The following is an 18,608-nucleotide window of genomic DNA, read 5'->3' on the forward strand; positions in this document are numbered from 1 at the left end:
ACTATTTAATAGCTAAAATAGTTAAAATAATTAAAAATTTACTTGTAAAAGAAATCCTAACCTAAGTTACAAATAAACCTAACACTAGACTATCAATTAATTAATTAAATAAACTACCTACAATTACCTACAATTAACCTAACACTACACTATCAATAAATTAATTAAATACAATTGCTACAAATAAATACAATTAAATAAACTAGCTAAAGTACAAAAAATAAAAAAGAACTAAGTTACAAAAAATAAAAAAATATTTACAAACATAAGAAAAATATTACAACAATTTTAAACTAATTACACCTACTCTAAGCCCCCTAATAAAATAACAAAGCCCACCAAAATAAAAAAATGCCCTACCCTATTCTAAATTACTACAGTTCAAAGCTCTTTTACCTTACCAGCCCTGAACAGGGCCCTTTGCGGGGCATGCCCCAAGAAGTTCAGCTCTTTTGCCTGTAAAAAAAAACATACAATACCCAAGCCCCCCAACATTACAACCCACCACCCACATACCCCTAATCTAACCCAAACCCCCCTTAAATAAACCTAACACTAAGCCCCTGAAGATCATCCTACCTTGTCTTCACCATACCATGTTCACCGATCGGTCCAGAAGAGCTCCTCCGATGTCCTGATCCAAGCCCAAGCGGGGGGCTGAAGAGGTCCATGATCCGGCTGAAGTCTTCATCCAAGCGGGGCAGAAGAGTTCTTCGATCCGATTGAAGTGTTCATCCAAGCGGCATCCATCCGGAGCGAAGCGGCAGCATCCTGAAGACCTCCACCGCGGAACATCCATCCTGGCCGACGACTGAACGACGAATGACGGTTCCTTTAAATGACGTCATCCAAGATGGCGTCCCTCGAATTCCGATTGGCTGATAGGATTCTATCAGCCAATCGGAATTAAGGTAGGAATATTCTGATTGGCTGATGGAATCAGCCAATCAGAATCAAGTTCAATCCGATTGGCTGATCCAATCAGCCAATCAGATTGAGCTTGCATTCTATTGGCTGTTCCGATCAGCCAATAGAATGCGAGCTCAATCTGATTGGCTGATTGGATCAGCCAATCGGATTGAACTTGATTCTGATTGGCTGATTCCATCAGCCAATCAGAATATTCCTACCTTAATTCCGATTGGCTGATGGAATCCTATCAGCCAATCGGAATTCGAGGGACGCCATCTTGGATGACGTCCCTTAAAGGAACCGTCATTCTGCAGTTGGACATCGCCGGAAGAAGATGGGTCCGCGGTGGAGGTCTTCAGGATGGAACCGGTCGTCATCAGATGAAGATAGAAGATGCCGCTTGGATCAAGATGGTTGCCGGTCCGGATCGCCTCTTCTTCCCGGATAGGATGAAGACTTTGGAGCCTCTTCTGGACCTCTTCAGGCACCGGATGATGGATCGCCAACCCCCGCTTGGGTTGGATGAAGATTTTGGAGCCAGGACGGATCGGTGATACCTGGTGAGGTGAAGACAAGGTAGGATGATCTTCAGGGGCTTAGTGTTAGGTTTATTTAAGGGGGGTTTGGGTTAGATTAGGGGTATGTGGGTGGTGGGTTGTAATGTTGGGGGGGGGGTATTGTATGTTTTTTTTTTACAGGCAAAAGAGCTGAATTTCTTGGGGCATGCCCCGCAAAGGGCACTGTTCAGGGCTGGTAAGGTAAAAGAGCTTTTAACTTTAGTAATTTAGAATAGGGTAGGGCATTTTTTATTTTGGGGGGCTTTGTTGTTTTATTAGGGGGCTTAGAGTAGGTGTAATTAGTTTAAAATTGTTGTAATATTTTTCTTATGTTTGTAGATATTTTTTTATTTTTTGTAACTTAGTTCTTTTTTATTTTTTGTACTTTAGCAAGTTTATTTAATTGTATTTATTTGTAGGAATTGTATTTAAAATATTTACAAACATAAGAAAAATATTACAACAATTTTAAACTAATTACACCTACTCTAAGCCCCCTAATAAAATAACAAAGCCCACCAAAATAAAAAATGCCCTACCCTATTCTAAATTACTAAAGTTAAAAGCTCTTTTACCTTACCAGCCCTGAACAGGGCCCTTTGCGGGGCATGCCCCAAGAAGTTCAGCTCTTTTGCCTGTAAAAAAAAACATACAATACCCAAGCCCCCCAACATTACAACCCACCACCCACATACCCCTAATCTAACCCAAACCCCCCTTAAATAAACCTAACACTAAGCCCCTGAAGATCATCCTACCTTGTCTTCACCATACCATGTTCACCGATCGGTCCAGAAGAGCTCCTCCGATGTCCTGATCCAAGCCCAAGCGGGGGGCTGAAGAGGTCCATGATCCGGCTGAAGTCTTCATCCAAGCGGGGCAGAAGAGTTCTTCGATCCGATTGAAGTGTTCATCCAAGCGGCATCCATCCGGAGCGAAGCGGCAGCATCCTGAAGACCTCCACCGCGGAACATCCATCCTGGCCGACGACTGAACGACGAATGACGGTTCCTTTAAATGACGTCATCCAAGATGGCGTCCCTCGAATTCCGATTGGCTGATAGGATTCTATCAGCCAATCGGAATTAAGGTAGGAATATTCTGATTGGCTGATGGAATCAGCCAATCAGAATCAAGTTCAATCCGATTGGCTGATCCAATCAGCCAATCAGATTGAGCTTGCATTCTATTGGCTGTTCCGATCAGCCAATAGAATGCGAGCTCAATCTGATTGGCTGATTGGATCAGCCAATCGGATTGAACTTGATTCTGATTGGCTGATTCCATCAGCCAATCAGAATATTCCTACCTTAATTCCGATTGGCTGATGGAATCCTATCAGCCAATCGGAATTCGAGGGACGCCATCTTGGATGACGTCCCTTAAAGGAACCGTCATTCTGCAGTTGGACATCGCCGGAAGAAGATGGGTCCGCGGTGGAGGTCTTCAGGATGGAACCGGTCGTCATCAGATGAAGATAGAAGATGCCGCTTGGATCAAGATGGTTGCCGGTCCGGATCGCCTCTTCTTCCCGGATAGGATGAAGACTTTGGAGCCTCTTCTGGACCTCTTCAGGCACCGGATGATGGATCGCCAACCCCCGCTTGGGTTGGATGAAGATTTTGGAGCCAGGACGGATCGGTGATACCTGGTGAGGTGAAGACAAGGTAGGATGATCTTCAGGGGCTTAGTGTTAGGTTTATTTAAGGGGGGTTTGGGTTAGATTAGGGGTATGTGGGTGGTGGGTTGTAATGTTGGGGGGGGGGGTATTGTATGTTTTTTTTTTACAGGCAAAAGAGCTGAATTTCTTGGGGCATGCCCCGCAAAGGGCACTGTTCAGGGCTGGTAAGGTAAAAGAGCTTTTAACTTTAGTAATTTAGAATAGGGTAGGGCATTTTTTATTTTGGGGGGCTTTGTTGTTTTATTAGGGGGCTTAGAGTAGGTGTAATTAGTTTAAAATTGTTGTAATATTTTTCTTATGTTTGTAGATATTTTTTTATTTTTTGTAACTTAGTTCTTTTTTATTTTTTGTACTTTAGCAAGTTTATTTAATTGTATTTATTTGTAGGAATTGTATTTAATTAATTTATTGATAGTGTAGTGTTAGTTTTAATTGTAACTTAGTTTAGGATTTCTTTTACAGGTAAATTTGTAATTATTTTAACTATTTTAGCTATTAAATAGTTCTTAACTATTTAATAGCTATTGTACCTGGTTAAAATAAATACAAAGTTACCTGTAAAATAAATATAAATCCTAAAATAGCTATAATATAAATATAATTTATATTGTAGCTATATTAGGATTTATTTTACAGGTAAGTATTTAGCTTTAAATAGGAATAATTTATTTAATAAGAGTTAATTAATTTCGTTAGATTTAAATTATATTTAACTTAGGGGGGTGTTAGTGTTAGGGTTAGACTTAGCTTTAGGGGTTAATACATTTATTAGAATAGCGGTGAGCTCCGGTCGGCAGATTAGGGGTTAATAATTGAAGTTAGGTGTCGGCAACGTTAGGGAGGGCAGATTAGGGTTTAATACTATTTATTATAGGGTTAGTGAGGCGGATTAGGGGTTAATAACTTTATTATAGTAGCGCTCAGGTCCGCTCGGCAGATTAGGGGTTAATAAGTGTAGGCAGGTGGAGGCGACGTTGTGGGGGGCAGATTAGGGGTTAATAAATATAATATAGGGGTCGGCAGTGTTAGGGGCAGCAGATTAGGGGTACATAGGGATAATGTAGCTGGCGGCGGCGGGCGGTCGGCAGATTAGGGGTTAAAAAAATTTAATCGAGTGGCGGCGATGTGGGGGGACCTTGGTTTAGGGGTATATAGGTAGTTTATGGGTGTTAGTGTACTTTAGAGTACAGTAGTTAAGAGCTTTATGAACCGGCGTTAGCCCAGAAAGCTCTTAACTACTGACTTTTTTCCTGCGGCTGGAGTTTTGTCGTTAGATGTCTAACGCTCACTTCAGAAACGACTCTAAATACCGGAGTTAGGAAGATCCCATTGAAAAGATGCGGTATGGAAAAGTCGCGGCTGAAAAGTGAGTGTTAGACCCTATTTTGAGTGACTCTAAATACCGGCGGTAGCCTAAAACCAGCGTTAGGAGCCTCTAACGCTGGTTTTCACGGCTACCGCCAAACTCAAAATCTAGGTCAGTGTCTTACATTTATAATCTCAATATGAATCATGGAATCTATATGTTTACTTTCATATGCCTTTAATCTTTCACTTTACATTATGTGTCACTATAATATTTTTCTTTTTCTCATTTCTTTAGATATTGAACATGCACATAATGTATCAGAGGAGATCGCCTGTTGTGTTCGACAGATGAGAGCTATTGTGGAGGAGGAGGAGTACCTGGTAGAGACCCAATATCCAGAATCCCAGGAGCAGGGAATCTCCCAGGGGACATTGGATATGGAGGCTCTCATCTGTGCTGCCCCTCCTGCCCCAGAAGACCCAGCTGCTCTGGACCCTGGTGCCCCTTCTGCACCTGTTGCTCATGCCCCAGCAGCACATGTGCTGATCCTGGTCACAAACTGCCTCATCATCATTGAAATGTTAAATCTGGCCATGCAGTAAAGGGCTTATCACCATTGCATGGGGCATTAAGATTATCTGTTGAGCAACAGGAGCAGATATTAGAGAGGGGTATTCAAGTAGATAGGGAAAGATTAGATTTAGAGAAGGAAAGACTGAGAATAGAAACAGGTAGAATAGATGTAGCGAGGGAAAGATTTGTATATGAAAGGATAAGGGATAGTGAAAGATTAGAATTAGAGATGGATAGATTTTTATACGAAAGACTGAGGATAGTGATAGGATACATTTTGATAGGGAGAGATTAGAAGTAGATAGGGCCCGGGTAGCTGTAGAGCAGGGAGAACTTCATCATCGGGAGAGGGCAGACGAAGACAAACAGATTTTTAATCGTCAACTGTTTTTAATGTTTGGTAGCAGGGCAACAAGGGAGAGATTTCCCCCAATGTCTCCATCTGCCAAAAGAATGAAAGAGTAGGGTTTTTATTTTGTTCTGGTACATTATTATTTTTTTAAATATAATTTATATGTTATTTTTTTGTTATGTATGCCATTATATTTATATTTTTTTAGGATTTAAATATGAGAATATATGAATAAAAATATATTCCGAACTAATAAATGTGTTTGTTTGTTATTACTTTATTCACATAATACAAATGTAACAATGGATTGTTGCTTAAATTCAATGCATGGGTAAGATACTTTTCTCTGCTTATTAAAGGGTCAATCTACACCATATATTTGTTGGGTTTAAATTTAAAAAATTAAAATAAAAAGATTATATAGTCTTGACTTTGGTATAAACAACTCACTTCTATTAAAGGTTAAATTAATAAATAATTTTAAATACAGGGGTCATAAATAGCATGTGATTGTAAAGTTATTTGAAATTTAATTAAATTGTGTAAATGTATTCATTCTCATAGTTCCTTATTTGAAAAATATATGGCTTTTCATTAAAGGGACACTCAACACCAACAAATAATTTTAAAACTCAGATAGAGCATGCAATAGTAAGAAAATATATAATTTATTAATATTATCAATTCATATTTGTTCTCTAGCTATCTTTATTTGAAAAATAAAGCATCTAAGCTAAGGAGAGTGTTAATTTTTGGTTCTTACACATGGACAGCAGTTGTTTAATGGTGGATGTATTTTTCCACAAATCTTCAAAAACAACCCATGTTAAGAATTTTTTTTTAAATATTACAATCTTGTTTTTAAAATACAGATAGCAAGATAATTATTATGAATTGATGATTTTCCAAAATCTCTCTCTCTCTCTCTCTTTCTCTCTCACCAATTTAGCTTTGTTCTCTTGGTATTCTTTGTTGAAAGCTAAACCTAGGAAGGCTCATATGATAATTTCTAAGCACTTGACGGCCACCTCTTCTCACATATTTTTTATTTGCTCATCACAACAGGGGAGAGCTAGTTCATGAAAACCATATAGATAACATTGTGATCATGACCGTGGATTGTGACATACACTCCCTAATTGGCTAAAATGAAATTCAATAGATAATAAAGAAAATGTCATGTGATCAGGGGGCTGTCAGAACATGCTTAGAAAAAAGTCAATAACAGAGATAAAAAGTATATCAATATAAATGTGTTGGTAATGCTGAACTGGGGAATGGGTAATAAAATGAATTACCTATCTTTTAAAACAAGAAAATATCTGGTGTTGACTGTCCCTTTAAGCACAGACAGGCCTGGGTGCAAGGACAATATTGAAAATTACTAAAGAGATTTTTTTAAAAACACACAGAGAAAGTACATAACTCACTCACAATTTCTCAACTAAGATGAAAATCAATCATTGAAGGGTTAGTTACCGCATTTAGACAAATGGTAAAAGCACGGGTACCTCGTCAAGGTCCCTTCCAAAACCTGTGTCCCCCTAAAGCTGCCACACAATGTAAGCTTTCAATCCAACAAACTGTGAAGAAGTGAAGGGTGCACAGGTAACTAAACCTATTTTTATAAAAAAAAAAAATCTTAAATGAGAGATTGCAAATGAGTGCAGGACTTTTACTGTGTATTATATATATATTTATTTATAGTCATTGGCTTACTCTATTCTGAAATAATTTAAACCACTAGAGGTCATTAGTATGTTTCATATAGATAACATTGAGCTCATGCACGTTAAGTTACCCTGAAGTTAACAGTGATTGACTAAAATGCAAGTCTGTCTAAAGAACTGAAATAAGGGAGCAGTTTGCAAAAGCCTAGATAGAAGTTAAAAACAGAGGTAAAAATGGTATTGCTATAACTTTAAAAATAAAAACAGAGTCAAGTGTACACCAAAAAAAATAATATTTGAAGATCTTTCTTTAAAGATCTGTTTTTCAAAAAGTTTACATTGAACAATTGCAAGATCTACAGAATGTAACCACGTTCAATCAATGGCAACTTAAGACAGTGATATACAATATAATTTTGTAGATATTTAAATGACAATGATTGCCAAAACATAATCCAAAATATATCATCTTTTGGATTAAAAACTATACTGTAAAGTAATAATGAATAAATAAAAATACTGTATCTTGCACTGTCACTACTGACAACATTACTGCCCAAAAACCGCCTGTATATAGTCTGCTCGAGCTTGGACTCCCCTACCATCATTGTCCTCCAATTGAGGTAGATGTTCACCATACTTGGGACACTCAAGCTCTCCAGATCTATATCAGGGATTGTAAGGGCAATGTTGTGCAACATACAGCATATAAGGAAAATCAAGGAGACTTTGGAGCGGGCGTACTGAAGAATCCCACTGGAGATGTCCAAGCAGCAGAAATGGCTCTTCAATATGCCAAAGGTGCGCTCAATCAATTATTGGGTGGCGATTTGTGCCTCATTGTAGCGCACCTCTTCCACTCTGTTGGGGTTGTGGATGGGTGTGAATAGCCACGGAAGACACTAATATCCAGAATTACCTGCGTAAAAGAAATAGAGCATTGATATTAGCAATCAGAATGACTAAAATATATAATATACATATGTTTGAGTATATAAGAGTTATTTACCTATGAGGATTGCCTCTGTTATTTGTTCCTCCTGGAACCGATGGAAGATGGCAGTATTCCGGAGGACAAAGGAATCCGCTCATGATTCTCAACCTGGCATCGCAGATGACCTGGATATTCAGCGAGTTGTTGTGCTTCCTGTCCCAGTATGGCTCCTCTCTACCCCTGGGAGGCTGCACCAATATATGTGTGCAATCTATGGCCCCCAATACTCTTGGCAACCCAGCAAGCTGATAAAACTCGAGCTTGACAGCATGCCACTCCTCAAGTGTATTGGGGAAGTGGATATGATGGACTATGCGTTGGTGCAAGGCATTCAGGACAACCTTCAGATGACGTGAGAACATTGCCTGGCTCATATCTATGCCTAGACCTGTCACAGCCTGGAATGAAATAGTTGCCAAAAAATAGAGGATCGATTAATTTTACCATCCCAGGGATTGCCCTAGTCCTTGCAGTGAGGGCTTGAGAGAGTCCTTGATTTCGACATAAAGCCTCTCAATAGAAGCCCTATTTAGTCAAAATCTACGGATAACCTCTCAATCACTGAGGGCATGGAGATCAACCCTAGGCAGGAACAACCTCGGCACCCACTGGCATCTTCGTTGTCGCACAGCCATCAACACCCATCTTTCCCTGTGTCTCCTTAAAAACAGGACAAACTGTAACGCATTTAGTATGTCTATTCTCAAAATAATAATGAAATGAAGTGATTGAAAGCCCTTTTTATAATGCCAAGTTCTACAGCTGTGAATAATTGCAATAATTGATTGAATAAAAGATGCGCAACACATGAGGAAACAGCTAGTCCAGCTGAGAAACGCGTTTCAATCTGTTTGTAAACATTTGTTTTTATATACCTTGGGTCAACAAATACACATAGGTTTTTAGAAAAATTGTTTTTAATAAAATATTCTATCTACTATGGAAGCCTGAGCGTGACTCATCATTCCTAATACTCTACTACCAGAGCCTTGGAATCAGTTTTGCTGAGACACTGCGAGTTTCCAGCTTGCATCAATTAGCACACTGGGTGCTGCTCCATTTGTGAGTATAACTACAATACAAGACCTGTTGTACCTTACCATCATCACAGTATCACACTAGGAGGCGCCCTCTTTTTTTGTGATTCCCTTTTCACAGATTCCTGATTACATAAGGAATTGCAGAATTTCAGTATTATTGCGTCATTTGACAAGCAACTTGATTGAATAATTTATGCACCACACGATTGACCGAATTTTGGTATTATTGCGTCATTTGACGAGCAAATTGATTAAATAATTTATGCACTACACGATTGACCAAATTTCGGTATTATGTGATTTGATGAGCAAATTTAATAATTTATGCACCACATGACGATTGACAGAATTTCGATATTATTGCGTCATGTGACAAGCACAATGTTGTGTATAAATTAATATGTATAGTGAGTTCACCAGCTGTAATAAATGCAGGTGTATTTTTTGTGCAATGAACTAAATTACTTACAACACATGAGTATTTAGCTATGGTTGGAATCATAAGTCTGATTTTCTGTGTTTGGATGGCAGCGTTGTGGAGGCTTAAAAGGTCAGTGATTATTGTGCTTTTGGAATACCATATTAAAGAACAAAGTGATGTATTAATATTGGCAAACATAACTTAGAAAGAGAATGCAATGTAGAACATTATGAAATGCAATAATTTGTGCAACAATTTCAAATGTCATGCTATTTTTTTTGTGATTGAGAATGCCATTTTAAATGCATTTTCCATGTACTTAGTATGCAACAGTTTTGATTGTGTTGCTATCCTTATTTTGAAAATATTTGACAATTGAATAGAGGAATAATGTGGTGTATTAACATTTGAAAACAAGACTTAGAAATAGAATGAAAAGTAGAACATTATGAAATGCAATAATTTGTGCAACCGTTTCTAATGTCTTGCTATTCTTTGTGGGATTGAGAATGCTATTTTAAAGTCATTTCAATGTATTTTGCATGCACAAAGGAAAACAGTGGCATTCAAAATACTTTGAAAATACTTTATAATGGCATTCTACTTCCCCCAAAGGATAGCAAGAGAAAAAAAACAGGGATAATATGTTATTCCTAAAAAAATATATTTACTGACCTTTTAAGCCTCCATGACGCTGCCATCCAAACACAGAAAATCAGAATTCAGATTTTATCCATAGCTAAATACTCATGTGTTGTACATAAGTAATTTACACCTAGATTTAGAGTTTTGCGGCCAAAGGGGTGCATTAGCTACGCGTGTTTCTTTTCTAGTGCTACTTCTAAACAACGCTGGTATTTAGAGTTCTCTGAAGGGCTGCGTTAGGCTCTAAAAAGGGAGCATACAGGCATATTTACCGCCACTTCAACTCTCAATACCAGCGTTGCTTACGGTAGTGGCTAGCTGTAGAAACGTGCTCGTGCACGATTCCCCCATAGGAAACAATGGGGCAGTTTGGGCTGCAAAAAAGCAGCGTTCAGCTCCTAACGCAGCCCCATTGTTTCCTATGGGAAAACAGTTTCTAAGTCTGCACATAACACCCTAACATGAACCCCGAGTCTAAACACTCCTAAACTTACACCTATTAACCCCTAATCTGCCGCCCCCGCTATCGCTGACACCTGCATTATATTATTAACCCTAATCTGCCGCTCCGTAAACTGCTGCGACCTACATTATACCTATGTACCCCTAATCTGCTGTCCCTAACATTGCTGACACCAACATAATATTTATAAACCCCTAATCTGCCCCCCCCCCAACGTTGCCGCTACCTTACCTACACTTATTAACCCCTAATCTGTCGACCGGACCTCGCCGCTACTCTAATAAATGTAATAACCCCTAAAGCTAAGTCTAACCTTAACCCTAACACCCCCCCTAAGGTAAATATAATTTTAATCTAAGAAATAAATTAAATATTATTAACTAAATTCAATTTAAAGCTAAATACTTACCTGTAAAATAAACCCCAATATAGCTACAATATAACAAATAATTATATTGTAACTATTTTAGGATTTATATTTATTTTACAGGCAACTTTGTATTTATTTAAACTAGGTACAATAGCTATTAAATAGTTATTTACTATTTAATAGCTACCGAGTTAAAATAATTACAAAATTACCTGTAAAATAAATCCTAACCTAGGTTACAATTAAACCTAACACTACACTATCAATAAATAAATTAAATCAATTAACTACAATTACCTACAATTAAATAAACTAAACTAAATTACAAAAAACAAACAAACACTAAATTACAAAAAATATTACAAGAATTTTAAGCTAATTACACGTACTCTAAGCCCCCTAATAAAATAACAAAGCCCCCAAAATTAAAACATTTCCCTACCCTAATCTAAATTTAAAAAGTTAACAGCTCTATTACCTTACCAGCCCTTAAAAGGGCTTTTTGCGGGGCATGCCCCAAAGAAATCAGCTCTTTTGCCTGTAAAACCCCCCACAATACCACCCCTCAACATTACAACCCACCACCCACATACCCCTACTCTAACCCAAACCCCCCTTAAATAAACCTAACATTACCCCCCTGAAGATCTCCCTACCTTGAGCCGTGTTCACCAATCAATGATCGGAACAGCCAATAGAATGCAAGCTCAATCTGATTGGCTGATTGGATCAGCTAATCCAATTGAACTTGAATTTGATTGGCTGATTCAATCAGCCAATCAGATTTTTCCTACCTTAATTCCGATTGGCTGATAGAATCCTATCAGCCAATCAGAATTCGAGGGACGCCATCTTGGATGACGTCATTTAAAGGAACCTTCATTCGGTGAGTAGGCGTCGTGGAAGAAGGATGGATCCGCGTCAGCTGGAAGAAGATGGCTCCGCTCCGGATGGAAGAAGATAGAAGATGCCACTTGGATGAAGATGTCTACCGGTATGGATGTCCTCTTCTGCCCGGATAGGATGAAGACTTCTGCCGCTCCGGATGCCCTCTTTTGGTCCATCGGTGCCCGGCTGGGTGAACACGGCTCAAGGTAGGGAGATCTTCAGGGGGGTAGTGTTAGGTTTATTAAAGGGGGGTTTGGGTTAGAGTAGGGGTATGTGGGTGGTGGGTTGTAATGTTGGGGGGTGGTATTGTGGGGTTTTTTACAGGCAAAAGAGCTGATATCTTTGGGGCATGCCCCGCAAAAAGCCTTTTAAGGGCTGGTAAGGTAATAGAGCTGTTAACTTTTTAATTTAGATTAGGGTAGGGATTTTTTTTATTTTGGGGGGCTTTATTATTTTATTAGGGGGCTTAGATTAGGTGTAATTAGCTTAAAATTCTTGTAAGTTTTTTTATTTTTTGTAATTTAGTGGGTTTTTTTTGTAATTTAGTTTAGTTTATTTAATTTTAGGTAATTGTAGTTAATTGATTTAATTTATTTATTGATAGTGTAGTGTTAGGTTTAATTGTAACTTAGGTTAGGATTTATTTTACAGGTAATTGTGTAATTATTTTAACTAGGTAGCTATTAAATAGTAAATAACTATTAAATAGCTATTGTACCTAGTTTAAATAAATACAAAGTTTCCTGTAAAATAAATATAAATCCTAAAATAGCTACAATATAATTATTTGTTATATTGTAGCTATATTAGGGTTTATTTTACAGGTAAGTATTTAGCTTTAAATAGGAAGACTTTAGTTAATAATATTTAATTTATTTAGTTAGATTAAAATTATATTTAACTTAGGGGGGTGTTAGGGTTAGACTTAGCTTTAGGGGTTAATACATTTATTAAAGTAGCGGCGAGGTCCGGTCGGCAGATTAGGGGTTAATAAGTGTAGGTAAGGTAGCGGCGACGTGGGGGGGCAGATTAGGGGTTAATAAATATTATGTAGGTGTCGGCGATGTTAGGGGCAGCAGATTAGGGGTTCATAGGGATAATGTAGGTGGTGGCGGTGTGCGGTCGCAGATTAGGGGTTAAAAATATTTATTATAGTGGCGACGATGTGGGGGGACCTCGGTTTAGGGGTACATAGGTAGTTTATGGGTGTTAGTGTACTTTAGAGCACAGTAGTTAAGAGCTTTATAAACCAGCGTTAGCCCATAAAGCTCTTAACTACTGACTTTTTTCTGCGGCTGGAGTCTTGTCGGTAGAGGGTCTACTGCTCACTTAAGCCAAGACTCTAAATATCGGCGTTAGGAAGATCCCATTGAAAAGATAGGATACACAATTGGCGTAAGGGGATCTGCGGTATGGAAAAGTCGAGGCTGGAAAGTGAGCGTTAGACCCTTTCCTGGCTGACTCTAAATACCAGCGGGCGGCCAAAAGCAGCGTTAGGACCCCTTAACGCTTTTGACGGCTACCGCAGAACTCTAAATCTAGGCGTTAGTGAATTGCACAAACAATACACCTGCATTTATTACAGCTGGTGAACCTGCACAAAGTCGAATGCCATTTTAAAATCATTTCAATGTATTTTGCATGCCACTGTTTTCAGTTTCTTGCTATCCTTGGTTTTAAAATATTTGCAGAGTGAATTGAAGAATAATGTAGAGTATCACCATTGCAAAATATGACAGAAAGGGAATTCTATTTAATAACTTTGTGTTGGTGACATTTGTCTTTGCATCTAGAAAACATTAAACATGGTGCAAATAGATTTTTAAAAAAATGAAGCTAGCTATATATTTTGTATTTTATTTTTATCTCTATATCTATTAGTGCAACAATTTTGTTGCAAAACTTTTCAATAAATTTTGAGAAATATTGCCCGCTTGCTTTGTAATAAGAGAAAATAATGTAACACAATCCAGGACCATAAGTAGTAATGTATTTTTCATTTGTATCCCTATATCTACTAGTGCACCAAATGTGTATCAATAATATTGTTTGATTTATAAAGGGTATACAAATGTAATAAAGTTTCTAACTTACTTTTATTATGTAATATACATCATTCTCTTGCATCGAATATAAGCTTTCTGTGTTTTCAAACTCCCATTGAGTTCTATGGCATCCGCGACCTGAAGGGTGGCGGATTGAAAACCAGGTACCCTGAGTTGGAAAAGACACAAGCGTAACTGTAGAATTTTTGATAACTTCATGAGATCTTCAAATAGTGTTGATCAGGAGGGTGAATGAACACGATTCTGCTTGAATTCCACAACAATTTCAACTCACATCGATCTGCGTTGGATTGAGATCGTGGGATCATATGTTATGTCACATTTGCCAATGTTGACAATTACGCCTTGGAATTCCAGTGTATTTTCAGTTGACACTTTGATGAATAGGTCCCTTAATCTTTTTATATAAGGAAATGCAATGAGGTAAATTAAAAATGAGTGTTAAGCTTTTTCAACAAGCAGCTTTGCAATATTTCTCTTTCATTATTTTGCAATATATAATTTACATCTTGGAAAATGTGTTCTACACCAATATTTCTCAACTCCTGTCCTCAAGTACCTCTAAAATGATCAGATTTTCATGATATCTTAACTAAAGCACAGGTGGAATAATAAGGTCATCAATTACCATGGTTACTAGCCTGTTCTCACCCATAAGCCTATTACTTCATCTGTGATATCATAAAAATCTGGCCTTTTCTTTGTCTATACTTTAAATCACATTTCAAGCTTATTTTTAAGTCTTAAGACAACAAACATAACTTAACAGTATATAGGGGATGCATAGGCTCTAATTTTACTTCCACCGTTTCAACGCCTATGTTGCATTCCTACATTTATCCTCATTCTCCACAGTGCCACTTCCAAATAATTAACTTGCTATCCTCCAGAAAAGCACACCACAAAACCCCATACAATTAGTGTCCCATCCACCAGAATAGCCAACCTCTTTGTAACCTCAAAATCAGGCTTGTCAAGCCTCAAACATATTCAAACCCAAAAATACCCTGTTATTTTTTATTTTATTTTAATATATGTTGCTTTTCTTGCTATATACTCCTATTAAGGGCTAGATTACGAGTGGAGCACTATTCAGTGCTCATGTTGGTACATTAACTTCGCTAGACGGAAACTTGTTGTGCGTGTTGGGTAGCGCATGTATTACAAGTTGAAAGTAAAAAATTTGTGCATGAGAAAAACCCGATATATGCTAACCAAATATTGCAACTGCATTAACATATTATCCCCATAGAAGTCAGTGGAGAGTGCAGAAGAAAAGAGCCTAACACTCTGACATACTGTAAAAAATTCTAAATAATCCATAGAATATATGTATCCGATCGTGTTTGCACACAATTCGGGTGTCGTTTTCTTACCCACCTTATTTTCTCAATTTACTTCTATAGGGGGAATAGGTTATTGTTTGCTCGACAGTCCAATTGTAAGCTGTTTGCGCTCATTGAGTTAATGCAAGAGGGATAACTGTTAACTTTCAACTCATAATAGCAACGCAAAAAGTTTAATTCTAGCGCAATAAATGCTCTAGCGGAAGCGCAAAATACAGCTGCACTTGTGATCTGGCCCTTTGCAAGAAAGTTGTTGTGGTTGTAATTATTGCTTTACAGCATTGCTAGCGGTTCTTGCTTTCTGTGTGGAATATCATGTATTGTTGCCCTTAAAACAACTATGGGCTAGATTACAAGTGGATCGCTAATTTATTGCACGCCCGTAAATGGGTATTATTTGCCATTTTACTGTTGTGCGTTAAAAAGCCAGCCATTACAAGTGGCTGGTAATTGCTACTGCAAGCTCGCACTCGTGAGCTCAATGCTTCCGTGCATTGCGAGCTCTAGGTTGCGTTCACATTGCACCTAACTTTTAATACCAGTGCACATTTGCGTGCACTGGTATTACTCAGTTGAGAGCAAATATCATTTGGCAGAAGTGATACTTTGAGCTCAATTTGTAAACTAGCCTTATATATGTTAATGAAATAACATCCACTAATAAAAAGAAAGGTGTAGTACCTACGATAAAACATAATGACAATGGACAACGATAAGCACATGAGCAGACTAGCAATACAAGATGTCAATACCCATACGAACAACGGCAATGGCCTTTTGTAATGATGATTCAAGATATAAAATAATAAACAATGCCAAATTATTATTTAAATAAATAAAAATAGCCACAATATATTGAACATTAAGAATTCAATATAGGTAAGAATATCATTGTATACCTGTCAGCAATTGGCAGAAAAGGTTTATTTTATTGTTTAAAAATAAATCACATTTGACTCAATTGCAACACACACACAAAATACATTATACTAATTAAACTGGTATATAAGGGACCAATCAATTATAGGTACTGTGTGCATTTGGAGTTTGGAGGTGGAGATTTTAGAATGCAGAGAGAAAAGAATAAAAATGAATGTCCTGGTCAGTTGATGAGAGCTCCTAATCAGGCAAGAGTGCAAGGGGGATGAATCTGGGCATGAGAGAGTGCATGGGAGTACTGGCTAGCTGGTGAGAGTTGCTGGTCAGCCTAGAGAACATGGGAGACCTGGCCATTGAGTGAGATCTGCTGGTCAGCCTGGAGAGAATGGGCTGGTTATTGCTACCACAAGCTCGCGGTAGCAAGTAGTGCTCAGAAAATTAACCAGAGATCAGGTCTCTGTATAATTTTCTAAATGTGCCATAAGTGGTGTGTTCTTTAATAAAAAATAAAAATAGTAGCATCTTTATTTCTTAATTAAGTAACTGCACAAAGCAGTTATAAGGGGTTAAAGTTGGCGGGTGTGGGGTGTTATAAAAAAAAGTACTGAAAAGTGCCTTTACATTTCGATCTATGGGGAACTGTATGTTCTCTATAAATATATATGTATATGCTTATATTCATATATATTTATGTGTTTATATGTATATAAGCATACATGTATATATTAGTATACATATATATTTATGTGTTTATATGTATATAAGCATACATGTATATATTAGTATACATATATATTTATGTGCTTATATGTATATAAGCATACATGTATATATTAGTATACATATATATTTATGTGTTTATATGTATATAAGCATACATGTATATATTAGTATACATATATATTTATGTGTTTATATGTATATAAGCATACATGTATATATTAGTATACATATATATTTATGTGTTTATATGTATATAAGCATACATGTATATATTAGTATACATATATATTTAAAATTGCTGCCCATCGCTGCATGACTTACCCCCTTAGCTGTGCTTGTTCTCATGCCATGTCTGAGGGCATTAAAATGAGGCTCCCATTAGACTCATGAGCTCAATGCTTCCGTGCAATGCGAATGTGAGGTCGTGTTCACATTGCACCTAACTTGTAATACCAGCACACATTTGCGTGCACTGGTATTACTTAGTTGAGAGAAAATATTGTTTTGGCAGAACTGATATTTTGTGGTCAACTTGTAAACAAGCCCTATATATGTTAATGAGATAAAATCCACTAATAAAAATCAATGGTGTAGTACATATGATAAACCATAATGACAATGGCCAACAATTAGCACAAAACAAGATGTCACTACCCATATGAACAATGGTGATGGCCTTTTGTAATGATGATTCAAGATATAAAATAAAAAATAATGTAAAAAAAAAAAAAAGAAATGAACATAGCAACAATATATTGAACATTATGAAATCGATATAGATTAGAACATCATTGTATACCTATCAACAATTGGCAGTAAAAGTTTATTTTATTGTTTAAAAATAAATCACATTTGGCTCCATTGCAGAGCTAATAATAAGGCCCACCAATTGTGCCGAGCTATGATTGAGTGGACCTTTGGAGAACTTAAATCCTGTTTCACGTGTTTAGAGCACTCTGATGGAACATTGATGGTGCTTGTCATTGTACAGCGTTGGGGAGGAGGAGCTTGAATGTCATAACAGCAGTTTGTATAAGAGAGTGATTTCTGTCCCTGCTACAGTAAGGTGTGCTGTACCTTAAAGGAGACCTAGAAGATCAATTTTGAGTATTCTGACCTCTTACTGTGGCACTTTGATCTTTGGCTATACTGGTTTGCATTGCTGATTTCACTTCTGTATTAACACCTTGTATTAGATTTATTTGGTGTTTGGCATTAGCTTGTATTTTGGACTTTGGATTTGTTTAATGATTCTGTGCTTTTTTTCCAGTGAGGTTTTAACCTGGAAGCACTTAGAGCACTGGTTTTCAAACCCGTCCTCATGCTTCCCCAACAGGCCAGGTTTTCAGGATTGGATGAGAGCAGGTAAAATAACCATGGTTACTAATAAGCTAATTATTTCACATGTGTTCTAGTTCAGATATCCTCAAAATGTGACCTGTTAAGGAGGCCTGAGGACAGGTTTGAAAATCAGTGACTAGAGTAATCTATTATTTTATCTTTTCCAGGATCTAGAAAATATTAACACTACCTTCATCCAATCAAATAAATTAATTCATTTAAGCACTGGTGTTTGTCAAGGCACAACCAGGCACTTACCCGCTCCCGGGTTCCATCGGCATTCTAGAGGTGGTGCTGCAGTGGTCTCCACTTCCAGGGTCTCCTCTCCCCGACCCACGACTGTCACTCTCTCTCTTCTTGCTGCCAAGGACCGCGGCA

Source organism: Bombina bombina, chromosome 5 (genome assembly GCF_027579735.1).
Source record: "Bombina bombina isolate aBomBom1 chromosome 5, aBomBom1.pri, whole genome shotgun sequence".
NCBI lineage: Eukaryota > Metazoa > Chordata > Amphibia > Anura > Bombinatoridae > Bombina > Bombina bombina.